Consider the following 23881-nt stretch of genomic DNA (forward strand, 5'->3'; position numbering starts at 1 on the left):
TAGAACGTACCAAGACCAATAGCCTGGCGAACAACGGGTCGGATAAAGCCCGTGTTTATACTTTACACACCCAGCAACGGTAAGGCGTTTTCTTGTGAAACCGATGCCTATGTCGGAAACAGTTTTCTCATGGGATAAAGGTGTGACCCGGTTTTCATAAGAAAACAGAGATTTTACATTTAATGGGTGAGGCCTCACCTCTTTCTCACCGAGGCGTTTGTTTCACCCCTTGTGAAATAGAGAGAAGTCTCTCTAAAGAATTGAGTTACGCAATACGCATTATGTGAACCCAAAAAGTATTTGATAAGTTGAACTTGTGTCTCTTACAATGAAATGCATGAGAATTTCATCTGGAACACTATCATCCGACGATGCTCTCAGACCAAGAAACCCCCGAGTGCCATATTATATCACACCCGCATGAGGCACAATGGCCGTCTGCCCGATTCTTTCACTGATCTTTTTGCTCTCAAGGCTTGTGCCGATTTGCTCGACTCGAAAAAGGGTCAGGAGATCCATTGCCTTGCGTTGAAGACAGGCCACGCATCAGATTTTTACGTTCAGACAAATCTCGCCTTCGTTTATACTAGTTGTGGAGAGATGGAGTCCGCACGTCAACTATTTGTGGAAATGCCTAAGAGGGACGCCATTGCATGGAATGTCATCATAGGGTGTTGTTTACGAAGTGGGTGCTTTATGGGGGCCTTGGATTTGAATACTGATATGAAATTGAAGGGATGTAGGCCAGATGGGTACACGCTGGTGAGCGTTACTTCTGCTTGTGCTAATATGGGTGCTGTTGGTTTTGGAAAATATGTTAATGGGTGTGCTTGTAAATGTGGATTTCTCATGGTTGTTCCTTTGCTCAATGCCTTGATTGATATGTATGGAAAATGCGGGTGTTTGATGGATGCGCGCGTGTTGTTTGATGAGATGCTTGTGGGAACATTGGTGTCATGGAGCACCATGATGAATGTGTATTCCATCCATGGCCGTGCTGCTGATGTGTTTGATGTGTTTTCCAGGATGGAGGGGCAGGGTTTTAAGCCAGATGAAATAGCTTTCACTAGTGTGTTGTCTGTGTGCAGTCATGTAGGTTTGTTGGAAGAAGGCAGAAGGTGGTTTAGAGATATGAATGAGGTTTATGGAATTCTTCCCAGAATCCAGCATTATGGGTGCATGGTGGACTTGCTTAGCAGGGCAGGGCGCTTGGAAGAGGCTTATGAACTGATTCAAGAGATGCCCATGAAGCCTGCTGCTGCTGTATGACGTGCATTGGCTGGGGCTTGCTTGGCCGGTGGTAGGCTTGATTTGGCTGAGACTGCAGCAAATCACTTGCTTGAGTTGGAGCCCAAAGATGGGGGCGACATCGTGTTACTATCTAATGTCTACGCAAGGTTGGGGAGATGGGAAGATGTAGCTCGAGTTAGAGGGAGCATTAAATTCAAAGTGGGTCAGAAAACCGCTAGTTGTAGCTATAATGAGTTGAATAATGTTGTTCACGAGTTTCTCTCAGGAGATACGTCACACCCCGAGTCTCAGAAGATCACTTCTCTGTTCAAATGGTGGGCCAGCTCCCTTATGTAGAATTTGTGTCAAATACATAACATTGATTTCAAAAAACTCAGGGATCTCTCTTTCAGAATGCTAAAAAACCATAACTTGCAATACAGACGAAGTTTTTGGTCGTTGCATCTTGCACCATGTGATTTTATTTAGGCTCTAAACCAGCCATTTAACTATAATTGTCCACTAGACACAGCTTCTTGTTCAGCTTAATCCTATTCACTTTTCAAAGTCCTATGCAGATACATGTTTATATTGGTGCATCTTAGAATGAGTGCCATAAAAGTTACTCAATTTTTTCTTATTTACTCGAGCTCAAGACTATGCTTGAACTCGACAAGAAGCTCCTGAACAAAATCAAGCCATGCTCAAACATGAATGATTTTCTGAAAGCTAAAGTATCAACAAATCCATATTTGAGGCAACAAATGTAGCTCTTATGCAGTGTATTGTCAAAATAGAGAAACTGGTTCCAATTGGGAGGAGGGTAAGTCTTCTTTTTCAGAAAAAGCATCCAACTCCACTCGTGTATACAGTGGGTTGCCAGACTTCTCGAGGACCACCACAAACTGCTTTGGTGGTCATACATGGCTTTACCTTCTAAAAGGTGCATAGCTTCCTTACTAGGCAAATACGTAAAGATAGAGTGGTCAGCAGTTTTGGAACAAACTTACTCGGCTCAGGGTTGAAGTATATGCACACAAATAGTGTCTACCAGCTTTTACCATTATTGCCAATATGTCATTTGGCAACCCTTTATGATTAATTATGAACACCCTAATTAACTTTTATGCCAGATTGTGATTGACAAATTGAGAGTTCAGCTGCATTCGTGCAGTCAGCCTGAAAAATTCTCTAGCCCATATTCTTGACTGAACCCATATTTAACTAGATTCATGGCCCATCCAGTAGGGGACTCGTGTCTATCTTTGATTTGGAGCTCGTCATCTCTGTTTTAGTGTCCGTAAGACTCCCTGGTGATCAGAAGATTCATAACTGACAAACTGACAAGGACATTTTTGTAATGCGATTCCCAAACAAAACTTCTCTCTCATGTAGTCAAATGACTCAAGGCCGACTTTCATGCCTCTTGCGCCATCATATTTTACTGAAACCCCTGCAAATTTCAACCATAACGAATCATCCACAGAGATTCCGAGGTTACCAATTCTCATAGATCTGTATCTTTTTCGTTTATTGTAGCTCCCTTCTTCCGTGCAACATTAGAATGTACTCAACTTTGGCGATTACCCTTTTTCTTTTAACTTCCGATTCTCGGCTGGAAGTCTTCATCTTTCAATTTCTGAAATGCCCATATTAAGGTAGGTGGAGGAGAGCATCCCTGGATCATTTTCTTTTGATTTAGTTCAGAAATACCCATGTCACAATTACACGAGATGCAGGATGGTCTCCTGAAGGTTGATAGATTTGATTTTTGAATGATTCATATTATATGGGAAAGATTTTCTTTACATACTGAACTTTCAATTTCTGAATGAATGATCATTCAAGATTCTGAAAGAACCACATCAAAGAAAAGGAGGAAGAGTTTCTTGTTGAATTTCTGAATGAACCATTCATGTAATGTAGTTGAAGACCCAGATCACAGAACTCGATGGAGGTTTTTTTTGGTGGGCCAAATTTCGATATCTGAAAGCCCCATATTGACCAACTTTACAGAAAGTGAAGAATAATATTTTATTGATTGTATTTTCAGCTTCTGAACGATCAAATTAGAACTCTGAAAGACCCACATTGTTGAACATGAAAGAAAAGTATTCTGGAAGCACTGGGCCCTGAAATTATTGGAGTAATGGCTCCAGTTTCAATTTGTATGTTTCTTTGTGGTTCTTCTAGTTTACACCATTGTTCCACAAGGTTCTGAATCTCCATTTAGCTCATCAGCTACTTACCAGGAGAAACCCACGGACTCAAACATACAGAAATTTGAAGGCGCTCTTTTGAATGTTGTGATTTTTGTCATCCTGATAGCAGCGGTTACCTTCCTGTTGGTTTTGCTTTATTACCATAGATGCGCTTCTCGTCATTTGTCATTCTTGGTTCTATGGGGGGCTCCATTTTCTTATCCATTATCCAGCATTTCTCCATTCCCGTTGATGTGATAACATGCTCTGTATTGCTTTACAACTGCATTGTCAGTGTGCTCTCGGTCTTTTCTGGTGGCATCCCGATCCTCATCAGGCAGGTTTACATGGTCATATTGGGAATAACTGTGGCTCCTGAGTGGACTACTTGGGTGATTTTAGTTGCACTGGCATTGTATGATTTGGTTGCTATTTTGGCACCTGGTAGTCCACTGAAGCTTCTGGTGGAAAAATGTTAATTGGCAACCCAAATTTGCGATGGATTACTTTAGTAGTAAATTTATGATGGATTAGCTAAAGAAAATTAGTTGTTTTTAGAATTGGAATTTGCGACGGAATTAGAGACAGAAAAATTCTGTCGCAAAATCCGTCGCTAATTAGCAACAGAATTTTTCCGCCTCAGTTGTTAATTTTCGATTTAAACCGGCTTATCTAGGGAGCGGCCTATCTAGGGAGCGAAATTCTCCCACCCTCTCTCTCTCGAACGGAACCCTTACCCCCCATCGTCTGCCCTCTCTTTCTCCGACCATCTCCAGCGTCGACCTCTTCTCTCTCTCAGCCGAGCCCTTGCCCCTGCTCTCTCCCTCTCTCTATCTCCCTTTCTCTCAGCCGAGCCCTTGCCCCCATCATCGGCCCTCTCTTTGGCCACCACCGTCGTCGGCCCACTCTCTCCGACCACCACCGTCACCGGCCTCCTCTCTCTCAGCGGAACCCTTGCCCCCACCGTCTGCCCTCTCTTTCTTTGGCCATCTCCATCGTCGACCTCTCCTCTTGTTCACTAAGCAACCCTCTCTCTTTGATTACCCCCCAAATCAGCCCGACGGGGAAGAGGGCGGCCTCGGGAGGATGTTCGCCCCTCAGAGGAAGGGGTGGCCCGGATGGACACTCACCCCAGGAAAGGCCGACAACGGCGGCGGTGGCAAGAGCTCCATAGTCGCCTCCTCCCCTGCGATGGGGAATGCCTTCCTGGAAGCCCATCCTCCACCGAGGGCTTCAACGGCGGGGTTGTGACGCCAGACATGTTTTCTTCTCCGGGGGAGGCGCAGATCTGGAGGCGGTTCAGTGAGCCCGGCATGCTCGACCAGGCGTCACTTGAGCGCAAGGAGAGACTGGCTCTCGCCGAGCGCCTGTCGAAGCATGCCTTGTGAGTTATGGAGTGGTGATGATAGGCTACTTTTCGAGTTAATTTGTGGATGTTATCCTTGTATTCATGAACGTTGTAGGTGGTTGCTGTGAAGCAACTTGGCAGAATGGCCTGCAAGGTAACAGAGAATTTTTGGTGGAGGTTCTGATGCTTAGCCTTTTGCACCATCCTAACCTTGTCAATTTGATTGGTTATTGTGCTGATGGAGATCAATGCCTTGTAGTCTATGAGTTGATGCCATTGGGGTCGTTGGAGGACCATTTACATGGTTAGTTGTGAACTTGGTTTTCAAAAATTCTCTTGAATGCTTTATTTTATTATCTTGCTGCATTAGTTTTTATGCTGCATATTGGGAACTAAATAATTTTCTAGTGTTTATTGTGTCAAACTGTGAATAATATGGTGTTTATTCGTGAAAGGTAGTTTTGAATATCTAAACCTCTAAGCTTAGTCCAATTATTTATCTTCATCAAGCTGAATGCAATTGTGCTGATTATAAACAGAGGAACTGAAACAGAGGAACAAATCCAGAAGCGCCCTTACCAGCAATTTTATGGTCTCATATCTTTGTTATGCTTCTCCGAGAGTTATTAACTAACTGCAATGTGTGTCTTTTGATTGTTGATAGCTTCCTGCATATTAGAACCCCTGTTAAAGGGCAGAGTTGTAAACACCTTCAGGTAAGACATATACCATACTGTTAAACCTGTACTGAATGTTGATGTTCAAGAAGTAGTGGTGCCTTTATGTACTGAATGTAAGGTGAGGTTATGTAATTTCTGTTTGGCTTTGTGTATTTGTCTTGTAGTGCTTTTGACTATAAAAACTTTATAAAAATAAACTCAAGAAAACCATCGTGGCGTTGTCCTCATTGCAATCAGTCTGTCAGTTGCACTAACCTGCGTATTGATCAAAATATGCTGAAGGCAAGTAATCCTTCTACTCGGATGCTAGCTTTTATTTTGCATAAATGTTGCATACTTGACGATTTAGGCCTGCTATTTCGTGTAGGTGCTGAGAGAGGTAGGGAACGATGTTTCTGATGTACTCATCTTGCCAGATGGGTCCTGGAAGCCCTATCTTGAACATGACATTCTTCTAGACCAATTACCCATGCATTTTTCACATGGAAGCGGGGAAGGTTCTGAGGGTGGTGAATCTAAGAGATGTTCAGTTGTGGATTTGACAACAGAAGCTGAAGACAATGGTAAAAACATGGATTATACTGAGGCAAGTCTAGAAATTTCTAGACAAAACACAACTCAAAATGTATGCACAAACAGCTATGAAACCATTGACAGGAGACCTTCTCAAGAAATTCTCGAGGGCTTAGCTCACACTGTAAGTCATTCTGGGACAACATATGTTCATGCTCTTGCAGAAGCAAGCCAAAGGCATGATCGGATTTTGAGGGATAACTGGGCATGGGCAGCATCAACAAACTATGTCTCATTATTCTACTGTTCTTCCGGTTCCTTTGGATGTCCCAATAGATCCTTTCCCTGATTCAAATTACAGTATCAGTGACCTGGCTCCTGTGACTGCATATGCGGTTACAAGTGCACCTAATAGAGAATCAATATGTACTCAAGGTATTTATCAACCATCAGGCATCTCCTTGCAAAGTGTACCACCTGCTAGTCAAGTTGTGGCTGCTGAGGATCTTCAGATTCAGCATTCATGGGTGGCAAGTCCAAATACTATAACTGAGTCTGGGAGACCTGCAATACCTAGAAATATCACTAGGGCACCCGTAGCAATTTAAGCATTGCCAGCTCCAACACAAATGCAAAGTGTATTATCAAGGGTAAGAAGAATCATGCCAACCTCAAACTCCACTGTAGGCATTGCACCGGTTACATCTCCATCCAAAGTTGGTAACGTTGACATTGAGCGTCAACAATTACTCAGGCAGCAAATGATTCATCTTGGAGTTCCAGAACTTGCTTCAACTTCTTTGCCTCTGCACTCAAACTCACAGGTAAGTTTCTTTTTCATTTCTTTAGTACCAAAGTACTACATGGATCTGAAATATTTCAAACAATTTTTTTTTTTAAATTTTGCGACGGATAATATCCGTCACTAATATTTGGTTTTGCGATGTAATGTAATCCATCGCTAATCCGTCGCTAAAATAGCGACGGATATGTATCTGTCACAAAACCAATTTCGTGCTTATTTAGCGACAGACTCGCAACGGATTATGTCCGTCGCTAATCTATCACAAATTAGCGACGAAAGTAGCGACATATCAGTTCTGTCGCTAACTAGCGACCAAGGATATGCAACGAACACTATCCGTCACCAATCCGTCGCTAAACACATTTAGCAATGGATTAGCGACGGATAGCATCCGTCGCTAATCCGCATTTTTCTTGTAGTGTTGCTTCAAGTAGGGATTAAGAGATTCCAGCCATGGTCTATGAGGCAATACCTACAGTTTCATGCCGTGAAGACTCTTCACTGAATCTTTTGGTTGGTGGTGCTACAGATTCAGTGCCAGTGAGAGAGGTAAATCCAAGGCCTCAAGATCAATCTTTGGTTGAACTTCAGCCTGCAAGAAGTCCTTCAGGGTTTAGAGGTTATTTAGAAAGTGCTGAAGATCAGAGTATTTCATATGAGGGACATACTTCTAGAAATATGGATACTGAGCATGGAAGTATGCAACGAGTTGATATTTTTTTACTGAAGCATCCACTATAGAGTTTGAGAGGATTGATGACGAGACATCACCTTTGGTTAGTCATACTGGTATGGGCATTTATAGTGAGAGTCACAGGATTGGAAATAGTACAACTGAAATTTCGATATCCCGGGGCATCAGATTGGGACTTGGGGATTTTGTTTTCTATAGTGTTCTTGTGGTTGTGGGTAGAGCTGCTATGTATGACCTGATGACTGTGTATGCATTCTATATTGCAATTATATGTCGTCTTGGATGCAGACTCATACTGTTATCCATATGTCGTCATGTTCTGCCTGCACTTCCTATCTCTATCATATTGGGTGTAATATTCTATTTTGTGACTCGTTTGTTGATGGAACCATTCATAGTTGGTACTTCAACAAGGTTGATGATGTTTTCATTTTTTTAATTTGTTCATAATGACAATACCATAAAGGCCTATTTGGGCTTGAATTTCATCACTTTCTTGTAGGCTATCGTGTCTTACCTCATGTAAAGGTTCTGAAATATAACATGATTAAAGAGTTACATGAGAATCTATCACTGTATTGATAAAAAATTTGATAATTTCAATCATCGAGCTTATAAGATGCCTAATTTGTTGATTTATGATGGCAAATGTCTGCTGTTGTTTATTAATGTAAATTTCTATTTTCTGGTTCTGTACTGGGAGTTATCACTGTCTGACAGCAAAGTACCCATTCAATTGCAATTGTTCTTCTACTATGCAGGCATGGAGGTCATGGTCATAAGTCCTTTTAAGATATGTTATTTCATGCTTAGCTTTTGCAATGCCATCACTGCAATTCCTTTTCAAGTTCTTGAAATAGCAAGCAGTTCTCAGCTTTGTGGAACATATATACTGCTTTTATAAAAGCTTGGTCTTGAAATCCCTTTGTGAATTTGATTTTTTCTGTAAAGCTCAGTCATCCACCCTACAAGTTACCACTTGTTCCATATTAGTTGGCATTTTAGCTTTTATTTTTTACTTTTATTTTTCTATTCTCCAATTTAGATGAATATCTCTGTGTTGGTAATTGTATCTACCATATTGAATACTTTTCAATTAGATGCAGGGAATTTTAAATCTACATGGTCAATATGGTCTTAGTTTCTGGTTTTCCAAGTTTCAACATAGTCAAATTTTGAGTTGAACAACCTGTGAGCCACTGTTAAATATGCCACTAAGTTCTTAACAATTTTTGGAACTTATGTTTCTTCAATTACCCTCTTGGATGCCCTGTCCATAGCTTTCAAAAAAATCCTGTCCAACAATGTAGTATTGGAGGTTTTGTTTGCAAATTTGTGCATGTCTTTCCGTGTCTACTAGCAGCTACTTTCTCTTCTGTTACTGTAACAGTAGCATTCTTCTATTTGTCGTGGTTCTGCTTGGAACGGTTGAGAATCACCAATATGTTATATACATTCTGATTTCAAGGAGCTCTCTAGGGTAGTTAGCAATTTAATAGGTATGCTTTCAACATCTTTGTTGATGGATCTCTAGCTTCATCTTTTACATGCTTCTAATATGTGAGACAAGTCGGTCTTTACAACCTTAGAAAAATCCTAGTTGAGAGCTTAGTCTTTTATGCTGTATGGTGATGCATATGACATCTAGACACAGCTGTCTTAGGCATTGCCACTAGCAAAATTTTTTACTCTTCAGTCACTGTTTTTTTCCTAGAAGCTAATATGTTTATAAAATGGGTACAGTTATCTGGGGGTTAGTTATGAAGAATATTCCTGTCTAATGCATCAAATATTTAATTTTCTGATGATCAATCTCATGTTTGTCATCTCAGATTGCTCTGTCATTTACAAGCATTTACAGGCAGTAGATTTTGGCAAGGTTGTTTCTGATCTATTGTTTAATTGAATAATGACATGTACAGGGGGTTCTTGTTGACATTTAATTTCATTATCTGGATTTTTCTTTCTGCATTTTCCTTTTTCATTACTACCAGGCAAGTTACTGGACCAATTTGTTTTGCTAATTGACTTCCATGCGGGGATTAGATTTCTTAGGGATCTTATGGGGAAGTGAAAATATGTACTGGGTTTCAAGGCAAGAATTTTCTAGAATCTGCACGTTGTACAAATGTCCAGTCTCTAGAGCTGAACAAGAGCTCAACTGGAACATTTTTTGAGAAATCCAATTGGTTGACGAATAGGACATGGATGTTCAATTGCATGGTCTTCTGATCAGTTTTGATGCTGCAATACCAATGTGTTCATGTTGTTTAGTTTTGAATCACAAAATGGTTATAAGTTGCAGAGTAATTGGTGCTGTACACAAATGGTTAGATTTCAGTTTCACTCATTGTTCAGCATGATGCTTAAACAGTTGCATCATCCGTCTTTTCTTTTTCTTTTTTTTTTCAATTGATGATAAGTTGAAAGCTGAACTATGCATCTTTAAACATGGAATGTTGGTTTCAAAATCCCATACATGCTTATAGAAATCTATGTAAAGGATAAAACCAGCCTCTTGTAAGGTTTAAGTAGAATTGAGACACACTTACTATGGACACTGCAGTTCTGTATGAGTGACTAATTTTATTTTAATGACATGCATTTATTTTTCTTAAAATTGGGGCACTCCAAATAAGCCCATGCATTGGTAAGCTCTGCAAAGTCAAGTTGCTAATAACTAGCTTTTCTCTTTGGTGATTATAGAATCTGTGATCTTCCAACCCTTGTAAAGTTCAGCAAAGTTTGGATATCAACTCTGCAGAAAAGGTGGCTGGCTGCATATCAAGTAGGCCTTCCTGCTTCCAGGTGTTGGAAGTTCATATTTTCGTCTCGAATAGTTGAATGCAAGAATTCATCATCAGTGCAGGCTGTATGACAGAAAAAACTTATTGAATCATATATGATGTTTTCTTTTAATGACCAGCTGTGATGCCATCAGGCTCAGGTGCTCTGAGTTTACACTGTGTATTTTACTGTTTTTTTCCTTCTTTCTAATTAAAATGGCAACCCTTAAGCTTGAATGAGCTGTTACCAGAGGCTGGTGCCATAAGCATATCACCCCAGGCTGCCTGAGCCTAATTGTGCCATATTCAACAGAGAGATTACTGTTTGACAGATTTTATGAGGTTCCAAGGACCAAGTTGCTTCTCCTTTACTCTCTTCATGGTGGAAATCAGCAATAAGAGATCTTTTCATGAGATTGGTGAAGCTTTGTGAAGGTTCATAGTGATATCTGCTGTAGAGAAGATTCAGGGGAACCCGCAGCAACATCTACACAAGCTAAATTGTTGAAAAAATGACCAAGGGAGATTCATGTCAAACAATATGCACCAGAAAAATGCTTCTAGTTTTGAGAAGAAGCATCAAACTGTACAGAAGGAAGCATGGACAACTTAACATTTAACATACATACTATATACAGCACTGCACATTAATTCGAAGGTTGAACTTCCATATGCTTCCAATATGCCTGGTTTGTGGTAGCTTACCTGCAATAAGATCTATAGGTATGTGAAGAACTCCATCCAACATGATACTTGGTTGACAGGAGGAAGAATGTACAGAAGCAGCATGATCAACCAAACTTAGACAAGAATGACTTTAGTTTTGTTTTTACCTATTATTGATAAACTTTAGCAAAAATAGATAGACACCAGTTCCCTTTTAAAGAGCTCTTTTTTTTTCAATCTAAAGTTCCCCCAGCCCGTCTCTCTCTCTTAATGGCTGTGTAGACTTTAGTGGTGCCCTTGGCTCTTGCTCCCAGCAGTGCCATCTCTGCTAGGCATCATACAAGGACTACCACGAACCACTCCCCAACCACATTCAGTTGTCCACCACCTAGTGCCCATTGCCCCCCTCCCTCCTTACCCTGCATCCTGGAACCGAGGGGCCAGGCACCCTTGACATCTTTGTTAGGTGCCATGCCAGGCTGCCTCCGCTTGGCCACTAGTCGTCATTCACCATATGCAAATGCAGGCTTCCTGCTGGAAACCTGCATTTTTTTTCCTTGATAGACATGCTGCAGGATAACCCCCATGGGATTCGAATCCGAGAAGCTCAGTTATGATACTGCGATCTAACCAACCAGCTACATCCTTTAACCCCCTGGCGCAGCAGCTAAGCTTCAACCTTTGAAATGTCCTTGCAAACTCTGGAACCTTTCATTATTAGTGTTTATATGTTATTTGTTTTTTTCATTTTGTATAAGTTATAGTGATTTGAGCAAGTCTGCCAATTCATTGATTTAGGACAAGTCTACTGTTTTTAGTCGAGTCAAAGATGATTTTAGGTAAAAAAAAAAACGAGTTCACACACTCGTGGGGGTGGTGAATCGGTCTGAGTCACCAGTAATCGAACTAACCATGGTCATGAACTTCATTTGTTACATCATTCTTCCCATATGGCTTAGATTTGAGAGTCACTAATTTAGATTGGGTTTGATTCTCATCATCATCATCATCATCATCAAACCATATTCCAACTTTACAAGTTTTGTTTCAACATTCGTTCCTATCAAAAACTATAAAAATGGTCACCTTACAATATTTTATATCTCCTCTCTTTGAAAGTCTTCGTTGATCTTCTTCTTTCCCTAGTTCCTTCTGCTTATATCATTTCAATCTTTCCTCATTGGTGTTGTAATAGGTTTTTGCAATTCATTTAAACCATCTTTTCTTTAAAATCACAACAAAAAACAGTTTATAATACTATTAACAATAATATGATACTAGTGTTGTGCATGGGAGACAGACCAAGTTTGAAATGAATTACTCCAAAAAAGAAAGTCAGATCACTGTTGCCAAGGAAGCCTATTAAAGCAGCCTGGATTTGAATTCAGGACCTCTAAACTGAATCATAAGGCTCTATAGATACTGTTTGTCCTACGGGCCACTGACAAATTTTCTACTATCTATGCGCCTCAAGACTCTCAACATAAGGAATTAACCATGAAGGAACAAGCAGATTATCCAACTGTCAGTGCAGCAGTATCAGACCTCCGTTTGGTTCTAATGGTTTTGTTAACAAAATCAAGTCCATTTGGTAAAATTTACTATATTAATGTCGGTGTGCCTCCAACTATGTGTGAGAGTTCTGACAGTACTTGTTTTGATGTTTTTTTCGTGTGAAAACAGGGATCATGTGAAGTGCTTTCTGTCATGGACATGCTATGGGGCCCTGCCTTCTTGAATTCATGGCGACTGGTGGTGTAGGTCAGTGATCAGTGGGCTGCTCTTCAGTAACACAAATTTTTTTTTTGCTTAACCCAAGTAAACCGCCCTCCCCATCACCGATCACACATTGGCTGGACTCTGGTTGGTAAAACCCTTGAGGTTCTCCCTGACCACTGGGGAATACCAAGCTTTGACCTTGAGGCAAAGGATGCCACCTGTGGGATTAAAATTTGTGACATCCCATCAACTTGGTGACATTCACAAGTCACCCCTACCAACGAGGGAGCCCTTGAGAGCATGCACACACACATTCAAGAAGGCATGGATGCATGAATCTACACTGCGGAAAGGCAAGAAAATATAAACTTCTTTTGAGCAGTCACTTAAGAATCCCACATAGAGTTGTCGTAAAGCAGTACCTATCACGGACTGATTCTTTTCTTGCAAAGACCTACAGTTCTTCAAATATGTGATTTATGTCAATCATGCTCTGCAGATAGTCATAATTTAGTCCAGTCACGATTCTGTTGGTGGAGAATGAATCATCACCACCTCTCCAGCTTGTATTCAACCGTAAAAGCCACGTAACCGTACCATATCATGTAGTGATGCTTTCATTTCACTGCCACGCTCTCTCTGAGCAAAAGGCAAAATAAATATACAGAACAAACAACTAGTATAAAGAAAACAGGAAAGTATCGTTGGTAGTTGAAATTTTCTTTTTTCTTTTATAAAAGTATCCCCTTCATGTTTTCACTTCATATCTTGGTTTCCAATCGAGCTTTGCTTCTGCAAGGAACGGCCTTATGGGGAGAGTTGTTCTCTGTCTGTTCCTCTTGGCTCTGTGTTGTGCACTGCTAGTTGCAGACTCTGCTCTGGTAACCTTTTCACCAGTCTAAATAATGGTTCACTAAAACTTCGAAGTTTAATCTGCATTTTCTTTTTATATTGCACAGGCAGTTTCACACAAGAGAGAGGTAATAATTGCTTCAACCACTCCAAAGGTATGAATGTCACAAAAGTAGAAAAAAAAAACTGTTCTTTTCACGGTTTCTTCTTTTCCCTTTAGAAACATAAGTTACACCTATTTTCTGGTTATTTTCAGCATAAGCACATGCATTCTGGATTTTCTAAATCAGGTATGCTAATGAGTTTAAGATTTCCTGCTTTATAGATTTTGCTTATTTTTATGTTAATGGTGCAAAATTAAGTTCATCAAGAATACCTGTTACTTATTTCTCTTAGACTATAGTTTTTGTTTTCAAAATCTATGTTGCAGAGTGCCCAGGGGCTTGCACTTTTAGGTGCTCCAAGACTGCATATCACAAGCCATGCATGTTCTATTGCCAAAAATGCTGCTTCAAGTGTAGGTGTGTACCACCAGGCACTTATGCCCACAAGGAGGTGTGCCCTTGCTACAACAACTGGAAGACCAAGAGAGGGGGACCCAAGTGCCCTTAGATCCTACTTACATGATTTCAAACCCTTCCTTTTCCTCTAATGTTTGGGCATTAAAAATGAGTATTAATATTAAATAAAAATTTGTTCCCGTCTTCTGTGCATCATTTGGAATTTTGAAGATCAAATCATTTGAATTTGACCACGTAAGTTAACGGGTTGAAAAGCATCTTCAGTGACAAAATGTCATGCTTTTTTCCTTTTCCTCATGAAAAATATGCAGCTTTCAGATCATTTATCTCCGGGAAAGCCCTACTTATGTGTTTTTTACTTAATTTAAACATGTAGATGTAATTTATCATTACCTACTCACTAAAAATCATACTTTGGATGAAACATATTTTTAGTTAATCAAGTTTTTGGTGTAATCGTAACTGTTTATTTTTGTTGATCTAAAAATACACCTAAACATGAAAAATGTTTAAACTAGTACACCTTTTCTACTAAATAAAGCACATAGATCACATCTATGAGTTTAGATTAAGCAAAACGTGCATGCAAGTATATTTTCTAAAGGGGTCTAGGATGATCTAGGAGATAAAGGATGTGAAAATGTTTTTATGAGCAAAAAAAAAATGATACATTCATGGCCATTGATTTTTGGATCGCCAAAAAACATGTATACAGGTCAGATTCCAACAATCCAAAAACTGGTTCCTACTAAAAAAACATGTAGATCATACCTATGGTGAACCTAGGGTTGAGATGTGAGAGGAAAAACAAAAAAGGGTTGACCATAGCAAATATAATCCATATACGCTACAAGGAAAAGGGTCTATAGTGGCATTCACAAATGCCGCTAAAGGCTAAGAAAATTGCAACTAATTCAGGGATGGCTAATTCCTCATTAGCCATTACTTGTCGTGTCTCTATAGGGTTATAGTGACACTTTTCTAAGTCTATAGCAGCAATCGTAGTGGACACTATATACCGCATCCTTTAGTGGCATTTTCTTAATGCTACTTAATCCCCATCATTACTTCATCCTTAAGCATCAATGGTGGCATTTATTATTGCCACTAAAGGTTTTACAAACAATGTTCAAATGCCACTACATTACATTCAAGTTTGGCCCAACGACTAGATTAGTGCTTTTAGTGACAATTGTTATGTGCCACTACAAATTAATAGTGGCATTATAAAACATCACTGTAGCCTTTTCTTTTTAATTTATTTTACATTGCATTTTCCTGTAACATCACGACACCTTGCATATACATAGAAGACATATATAAGATTTTCCTCAACATCCAATTGAGTCAAAGGATCCTCACTCATCTCCACTTCCTAAGGACCCTCCACATTAACCTTAACTATAGGGTTCACAACCTCTCATTTCTAAGGTACTTGTCACTGCAGGTGACTATGTCTCTTGCTTTCTCTAACCGAGCATTGAGGTTAACATTGTATTCAATATATCTCTTAAGTAGGTCACATTTAATGCTCGTACACAAATTCATAAATAAAAAAGGAATTCACATTGTATTCATCCTCAATATTTATAATGTTTTGGCATATAAGGAACATATTCACAATGACCTTATTTGTAATGATTGTTTCATAGTGCGAGCTTCACAAAAATTCACATGTTATATGAGTAGATAGCCACATATTTGTGAATCTTCTTGAGGATCAGTTCTTGAAATGAGGTTGGCTGAGTATTAGGTGAATGTCATAACACATGTTTCAGTTAAAGGAGGTTCACAAATTTGGTTATGAAAACTTTATGAGGTCTAAAACAAAAATTATGAATATACTTTTTTTAGTAAGGTAAAAGGGTGCTAAAAAAGTAAGGCATTCACAAATTTGGACATGAGGTAAATTTTAAAAATTGTGGGGCTTTTTGAGAAACATGTCATTTTTTTACAGTATGGTACAATCATTATTACTCGAAATTCAAAAAGCCATGTTTATTCTCGGGTTCACTCTTGAAGATTTGGGTCTTTTACATTTTTTGGGGGGATTGAGGTTGTGCCAAGTGAAGGTCTTTTTCTTTCTCAAGGTAAGTACATATTTGAGTTGTTGAAGAAAGCTGGAATTACTAGAGCCAAATCAAAATACATGCCAATGTCAAGCTCATCCTACTTATCCAAACTCACTGGGACTTCTTTTGAGGATCCTACTCTATATCACAACATAGTTGGTGCGCTGCAATATGCCACCATGATTTGTGCTGATATTTCCTTTGCTTTCAATAGGGTCTATTAATTTATGCATGACCCTACTGACATTCAGTGTTCTGTTGTTAAGAGGATTTTGAGGTATCTAAAAGTTACACTGCACAATTATTTTCGTATGAAGCCTTCATTGTCAACATATCTTACTGTACACAAATGCAGATTGAGTTGGTTTCTTTGATGATAGGTCTATTGGGGGTATGCCATGCGTACTCGGACCAGTTTGAAGCTCAGAGTCAAGTCGGGGGCCATTGGCCATTGGCTGGATGTTATATGATTAGGTTCCTTCATCTGGGGACCATTGGCCACCCAATAAATCCTTACAAACTAGTAATAGCAGTATGGTTAGGTAAGAACCGAGAAAGGTCGACCTAGCTACCCAACAAAGGAATCAAGAACTAAAGTCATTTTTACCATCAATTTGGCGAGTACTTCCTCCTCATTCAAATGGCTCTTTACTAATCCGAACAAGAGGGAGATCATTCCTAAAGGTTGCATGCCCAATCTCAAAATAAACATAAACTGATGAAATATGGATTAACCAAAAAAATCAACCAAACAACTAAGAAAGCAAGAGGAATAAATACAAAGAAAGAAAACGTAAGAAAATTAGGGTTTAAAAGGATACAGAGCTTTCAAAACCATCCATTAACTATGCGAACTCCTTATAAACTAAACAATTCCAACCTTAATCTATTTCTTATGTTAATCATGCACTTTACTGGAATCTAGTTAGTATGGATTTAAAATACTTGCTCTATTTCTAAGTTGGATAAGAATCTCTTTCTTTATTCAATCACGAGTGTAGCTTCTAGTGGCTCTTAAGCTTACCTAATTATACATTAATTAGATGGGACAGATTGAGATTAGTTTTCTTGTGTCCACATCATGACATCAAATGACTCGTGTACATCACCAACGTCACGAGTTCAAAACCCATGGATGACATCCCTTGGTGCAAGGTTCAAGCTGGATGTACTTTAAGGTAGATAGGAGGATTTTAAGGGTTTTTATTAACGAGAAGCCTGCCAAGGTACAGGGTTTTTTCTGTCGCCTAACGAGAAAGAGCCGAAAGAAGATCAACATTACCACTCATGAAGATCAACAAAATGTTGAACCCATGAACTGAACAATATAGAGAACAAAACAAAAAATAGCTAAAGAAAAAGAAACTACAGACATATAACAACCGACAACAAAGCCAAGCTCAACCAGGATCCATTGGATTATAAGAAACCACCGATGAGTGAACGTTATTAAGATGGAATGAGAGGTCTCTAAGATGCATATGTAGAATCACATATACATCAACCAAGATTTTATGGACAAGATTATTAAGGACAACCGGAATTTGACAGAAAGTAGTATCATTGCGTGCCATCCAAACAAACCACCAAGTAGTAAGCAACCACGTCTTCCAGATTAGTCTATACCGCTTGCAACGTCTAATTCCAATAGGGCCCAGGAGCAGATCGAGTACAAAAGACTCATCTTTGACAATTACGTCCGGAGATCTCCATGTCTTATTAAATAGGGCCACAAAGATTGGGCATGACCAGAATAAATGAGAAGTAGTTTCTTCAGCAGCTTGACAAAGCACACATCAACTAGGAAATTGAAAGCCCAACTTCTTTAAATAACTGTGAGTCTGAATCCTATCATGCAAAATTAACCAACCCAAGACCCAAGATCTTGGGGAAGGGCCCTTAGCCCATAACACACACTCAGGGAACCAATCTCTCCCCGGGGGGAGCAACGATCTATACACTTTGTGGATGAGGAACACACCATTTGGCGCAATCGCCCATTACAACCACTGATCGTAATTTCCCGCATCTCCAATTTGATCTCTAAAGAACGATAAGGCTCTTAGCCACATGCTTCGCAAGTGCGAGATCACCAACCCTCGGGTTTCATGACGAAAAAGAGATAAATCAGGAGCACCATATTTAGCATGAAGCAAACTAGCGCATGGAGAATCTGGATGATAAGCCATCCAACATTGCTTGGCCATAAGAGCAATACTTCTCTGTCTTGGAGCAAAAACACCTAAGCCATCCATACGCCTAGGTAACACCATCGTTCTCTGGAGTTGACACCCAGACCAAAGAAAATCCGCCATTAAACGACAAATCTGTTTCTTTACACCCATAGGCATCACGAACATTGACATGAAGAATTCAGGAATAGAAGAAAGAACATGTCTGATTAAAATCAGACGGCCAGCGATAAAGAGATAAGCCGTCTACCATGCAAAAAACTTATTTTTTATTTTTTGAATAGTTGAAGCCCAAGCAACGGAAGAAAGGTGCTTCACTTGTAACGATATACCCAAATACGTCATTGGCAACTCAGAGATAGTGCAATTAAAAATATGTTGACCTGCTGCAAGCATAGAAGACTCAACATTGAACATAGTAAGAGAGCATTTGCTATCATTTAGGGAAAGCCCAAAAAGGGACAGAAAGAACTGGAGAATAAGTTTGAATTTAAGCATCTGTTGCACGTTTGCTTGCCCAAAAATAATCATATCATCATCATAAATAAGGATATGATCCGAGAAACCCGAAACATCTAAAGGATCTATCAAGCGCTTCTCCACAACACGCTTGAGCAACACCACGAGACCCTCAACAATGACATTAAACAACAAAGGCGAGAGAGGGCAACCTTGTTGTAAACCACACCTCAACTTGATCTGGCCACCTCTAATGCCGTTAATCTTAATCATGGCCAGAGCATTAGAGATCAATTTCCTCACCCACACAGAAAAATGATGACCAATGCCAAAATTGGATAACATTTGAAATAAGAAGGGCCAATGCACAGAATCAAAGGCTTTATGAAAATCTAATTTAAGAGAAAAGTAGGACTGACCACTAAGATGTAAGAAGTGAATTACTTCAGAGACCAAGATGAATGAATGGTGAATCCTCTTATTGTTGATAAAAGCAAACTCAGAGTTCAAAAAAAATTGATTAGCTACGACCTTCAACCTATTATCCAACACCTTGGCAATCATCCGATAAAAGACACTCATAACAGAAATTGGGCGAAACTTAGAGATATCAGTGACAACATCATCTTTTGGAATTAAAGAAATAATTGTCAAGTGGGTTTGAATAGGCAATCTGGAGTTGCGATAGAACTCATCAAACATGTTAATAACATCATGCTTCACACAAGACCAATTTTTTTTGAAGAAATCTACATGAAACCTATCAGAACCTGGAGCTTTCCACCCCGATAAACCTTTGATGGCCCTAAAAATCTCATCTTCAGAGAACTTCATTTGCATAATTCTGGCTTGATCTTGTTGAATCGAACCAACAAAAACAGGACCAATGACACCCTCCGCAGTAAGTGAAACAGAATATAAATCTTTAAAATACTGAGTGACAGCTGAAATAACATGTTGATTACAGTATTAAACACTCTTAATGGTGATTGATGGGACGACATTCTTCCTATGGCAATGAGAAACATATGAGTGAAAAAATTTAGTGTTACTGTCTCCAGCCGCAAGCCCTTTCACCCTTGCCCGTTGCTTCCATCTAATTTCCTCCTTGACCCTCCAGTTCTTCAAAATTGTTGATAACTCAATAGATCTAGCCTGCAAACTCTGCATGTGCAAATCAGATAGAGACTCCGAGGAAGACATAGTTTGATACAACGTTGAAGTCTCTTACTCTCAAGGAGCCATTTGCTGAAATTTAACTACATCTCGATTATGGAGCCAAGCTTTAATATCCTTAGTGAGATGAGACAACTTCTCATGACACCTGATAGCTGCCCACTACTCATTGAAAGACTTGTTACAAGAGTCTAAAATAATCGTGTGAAAGTCTGGCTTCTGGAGCCACCATTGTTCAAACACAAAACTCTTGGTAGATTTAAAACCATCCCCTCAAAGAGTGATTAATTGACCACGATCTGAGATAAAAGGAGCTAACAAAAAACACTTGACATCAGAAATAAGGTCCATCAGATTTAGAGTGACAAAAATCCTGTCAAAAACTCTGCAGCATGGGCGTATCCACCTATTCGACCAAGAGAAACGCTCTCCGATAAAAGGGATAGGGGTAAAGGTGATGTTGATGAACAAAGTCTTGAAAACCTCACATAGATGGATTGAGAAGAACGAGGTTATTAGAATCCTGAATAGACAAAAGGCAATTAAAGTCCCCCATAAGAAAATGGTACTCCCCGTTTGAGACGACAATCTTATTTAAGTCATTCCAGAAAGCAGGCCTCATGATAGCGTGATTAGGACCATACACAACAATGACCACGACTCTCCTGCCACTGTCTTGCAAAGTGAAGGCAACAAACAATGAAAAAAGACCCATGTCCAGCTGAGAAATATTTAAAGACTGCTTCCCCAAAATAAGGATACCACCAGCATAGCTGACCGCAGGCTTAAAAAAATAGTCAGCGTCTTTTCATATACCAGAGGCAACAGAACGAGAAACGTCATTCATCTTAGTTTCACAAATAGCAATTAGGTCGGGCTTCTCCTGTCTAACCCAATTAGCCAGAAACAAACACTTAACGGGTCAATTCAAGCCCCTGATATTCTAACAAAGAGACTTCATGACACACAATGAGAAAAAATCCGAGGAGTGTGTGACCTTGCCGACCTTCGTGGAGACCTGCCATCGAAAGTCGTAACATTGAGTGGGTTTATCCTCCTACTTCTACTACCACTGCTAACGTGTCGAAGAATCGAGAGAATCATTTCTCAAACCGAAGACAACACCAAGTGAAGGCCTTAGGAAGCCACATAGGATAGTAGAGACTGCCTAACGAGAGAGAGTATTGATTGAAAACCGAAATTTATAGTAGCGTTTCAATCCTGAACTCACCCACAGATCCAATGTATTGAACATCTGTAAAAATAGATGGTCTTTGAATAATCCAGAAGTCCTGAAATTCAATGATAATAGAGAATGGCAATTCTCGTTAATGATTTTGCATACAATATGACATATTCTGGTCATTGACAAAGGGACTGCAGGCCAACTTGGTAATTTAGCGGGTGACAGCAAGGTTGGACAGTGGTCTTGTCCGGGGGTATTGTGGTGGAGAATCTGCCGCGCGTTCCTTTCAAGGTCTCTCAAAAATTCTAGACTGCTTTTGGATAACAACCAAACTCACATCTACTTAAAAAAAAAAAACAATCAAACTCACATCTCGTGATGCATACCAATCATTGACCATACCCCTCGCTTCTTCCTTCCTACCAAACAAAACTCAGCAGAACAAGGGTAAGTCTAAAGAAAAAAAAACCCTGGAATGTGAGACATGATATTCATGTAATGTAATCCTGCTCTCAACATAGAGAGTGGACCATCCTTTCCCAGGTGAATATATAAGAGGTTAAGCCCCAGCTAGCCCTTACCCTATGCTTAAGCTTGATTACTTGTGTACTGATTAGGTAATGATTATAACCTTTTCTTCCACTAGAAATAAATTTGTAGGATTGACTTATTTTTTGGAACTGAAAAGAAAATTTTAATTTAAGATGGGAGGAGTTAAGTACAGCTAACAGAATGCAGGGTGATGAGAAATCACCCTGCAAAGATAACAAAAGAACATCAATAAGTAAAAAAAAAACAACTCTTATAGAATTTTGCTTCTTCTTGTACTAGAAATATATATTTTGCTTATTTTGGGGACAAAGGAAAACAAATGAATTCTATAGTCATACTTCCAGACGAATAAGCTGCTGCTGTGTGAAGTGTGAACATTCATCCAGAAAATGATCTACTGAATCAGCTGACGATGCTGCGTCTCGATATCTTTGGCCTCAGTGGTCTACAAGGCTTGCTAGAGCAGAAAAAGATTTGGGATCTGTTGGTGGGGGATCAATATTTCGATCTTTTAATAATTTCTTCTGAGACAAAAAAGATTGCAGATTTAAATGATAATTGAAAAGCAAGACTGTAAACCCAGGTCTATTCTGTGGTGCCATCAGAGAGAGAGAGAGAGTGTGTGTGTAAAGTTAAATTTCTAAATATTAGTCACCGCTGTTGTTTTGAAGGCAACAGGTGTAGGCCTGTAGCCTGTATGGTGGTCCTGCTTGGGGCATGAAGTGAGATGGCTCGGAAAACCGACAAATTTAATGATGTAATTGTGAACTCTGTGCGCTCGAGTTCGATGGGAGGCCAAGGTGACAAATACCTATCTTTAATCGCTTTAAGATAACCTGAAAGATAATTCAGATATGAATCTTGAAATTTTCAATTTCCATAATGTTTAACTCCCAAAAAACCCTGAAAATTACACCTATAGATCTAATGTCAGTGCAAGACAAACAAAAGGATTAGTTATCATACAATAAATATAGCTATTGTATACATTAAAGTTGTAAGCTATTCATGTCAGCATTTAGTGGACATTTCACCAACTCGCTTTACCTATGGCAAGTCACTAATTAGAGGGCCCATGTTATTGTCCACAATTATTTCTGTGGATGGACGTTGCCTGCAAGAAGGCCTTGAGTGATAATGCTGGCGGCAAATAAACCATGATAAATCCATTCATGTGGCCACACCAAAATTTGTATCAATGACTAATTCATTACTAAATTAGATCTTGCTATCTTACCATGTGAATGGATTTATCATGGTTTATTTACCACAGAATACTTTTCATAAAAGTATTTTAAATAAATATACATCTAAAGTAGGTTGGACTGTATGAATGTATTTAAAATGGTCCATTTTGTGAAATTCGTATTCCCAACCTAACAATTTCCACGTGATAAGTCCTGTTTTCGGCTATAATTTAAATCAGCAAATTATGACAAGCCTATAGCTGTTGATTTTTGAATCACCAGGAAAAAAATTGTACAGAGTTTGGATTTTGGCGATTCAGATGTTGAAATTCACTAAATGAACCACGTAGATCTCATCTATGAGAATGGATTTGATAAAAAACAACTTGTATCAGTGGGATCCCGAGATGAGGCATGAAAATTAGAATAACATTGGGATCGAGTGGAACTGATTTGGACTAAAATGCATTTCAAACTGTCGAAAGAAAATGCACCATGATAAAAAAATCAGCACTGTATGATTTACTAATGCATTGTTTCTCAGTGACACCAAATTTGTGGTGTGTACCTGTTTTTGGATACAGTGCTTTCTTAAAAATATCCCCAACAAAGTATTATTCTTAGGTGGTGAGCCCAACAATGCAACAACGACCTTACCTTTCCTTGAAAGGAGTAAAAGGTGTGTAAAATCTTGTGACATAAAAGAAGGGAAATACCCACAGATGAGGGGCCTATGACCTAAGATGAACCCTTTTCCGAAAAAGGACCTTTCAACGCTGCATTTTGGTCTTTTAGAACGCAGACAGCCTTGATAACGCATGGCGTCGTCCGATGCCAATCCGTAAGTTAGCAAACATCCCAACCCCACATATTTTACGTAGACATATAGTCACGTATACCGACTCATCTAAAAATTACGTAGTGTGAGCATCAATTTGTACGCAGAGAGTTCAGAGAGTTCTCACGAAGATAATCGCTTGGCTCAGAAGCAGAAAGCCACCATCTTCTTCCTTTAATTCTATCTCGACGGGAGTTCTTCTGT

At 39.4% G+C, this 23881-nt stretch overlaps 1 pseudogene; it reads left to right on the top strand.

Moving 5' to 3' along the window:
• Nucleotides 1-420: 420 nt before the first annotated feature.
• On the top strand, nucleotides 421-11865 carry LOC149814037 (uncharacterized; annotated as a pseudogene).
• Nucleotides 11866-23881: the final 12016 nt, after the last annotated feature.

This window comes from Nuphar pumila, chromosome 15, assembly GCF_984573655.1.
Source record: "Nuphar pumila chromosome 15, dmNupPumi1.hap1.1, whole genome shotgun sequence".
In the NCBI taxonomy this organism is placed as follows: domain Eukaryota; kingdom Viridiplantae; phylum Streptophyta; class Magnoliopsida; order Nymphaeales; family Nymphaeaceae; genus Nuphar; species Nuphar pumila.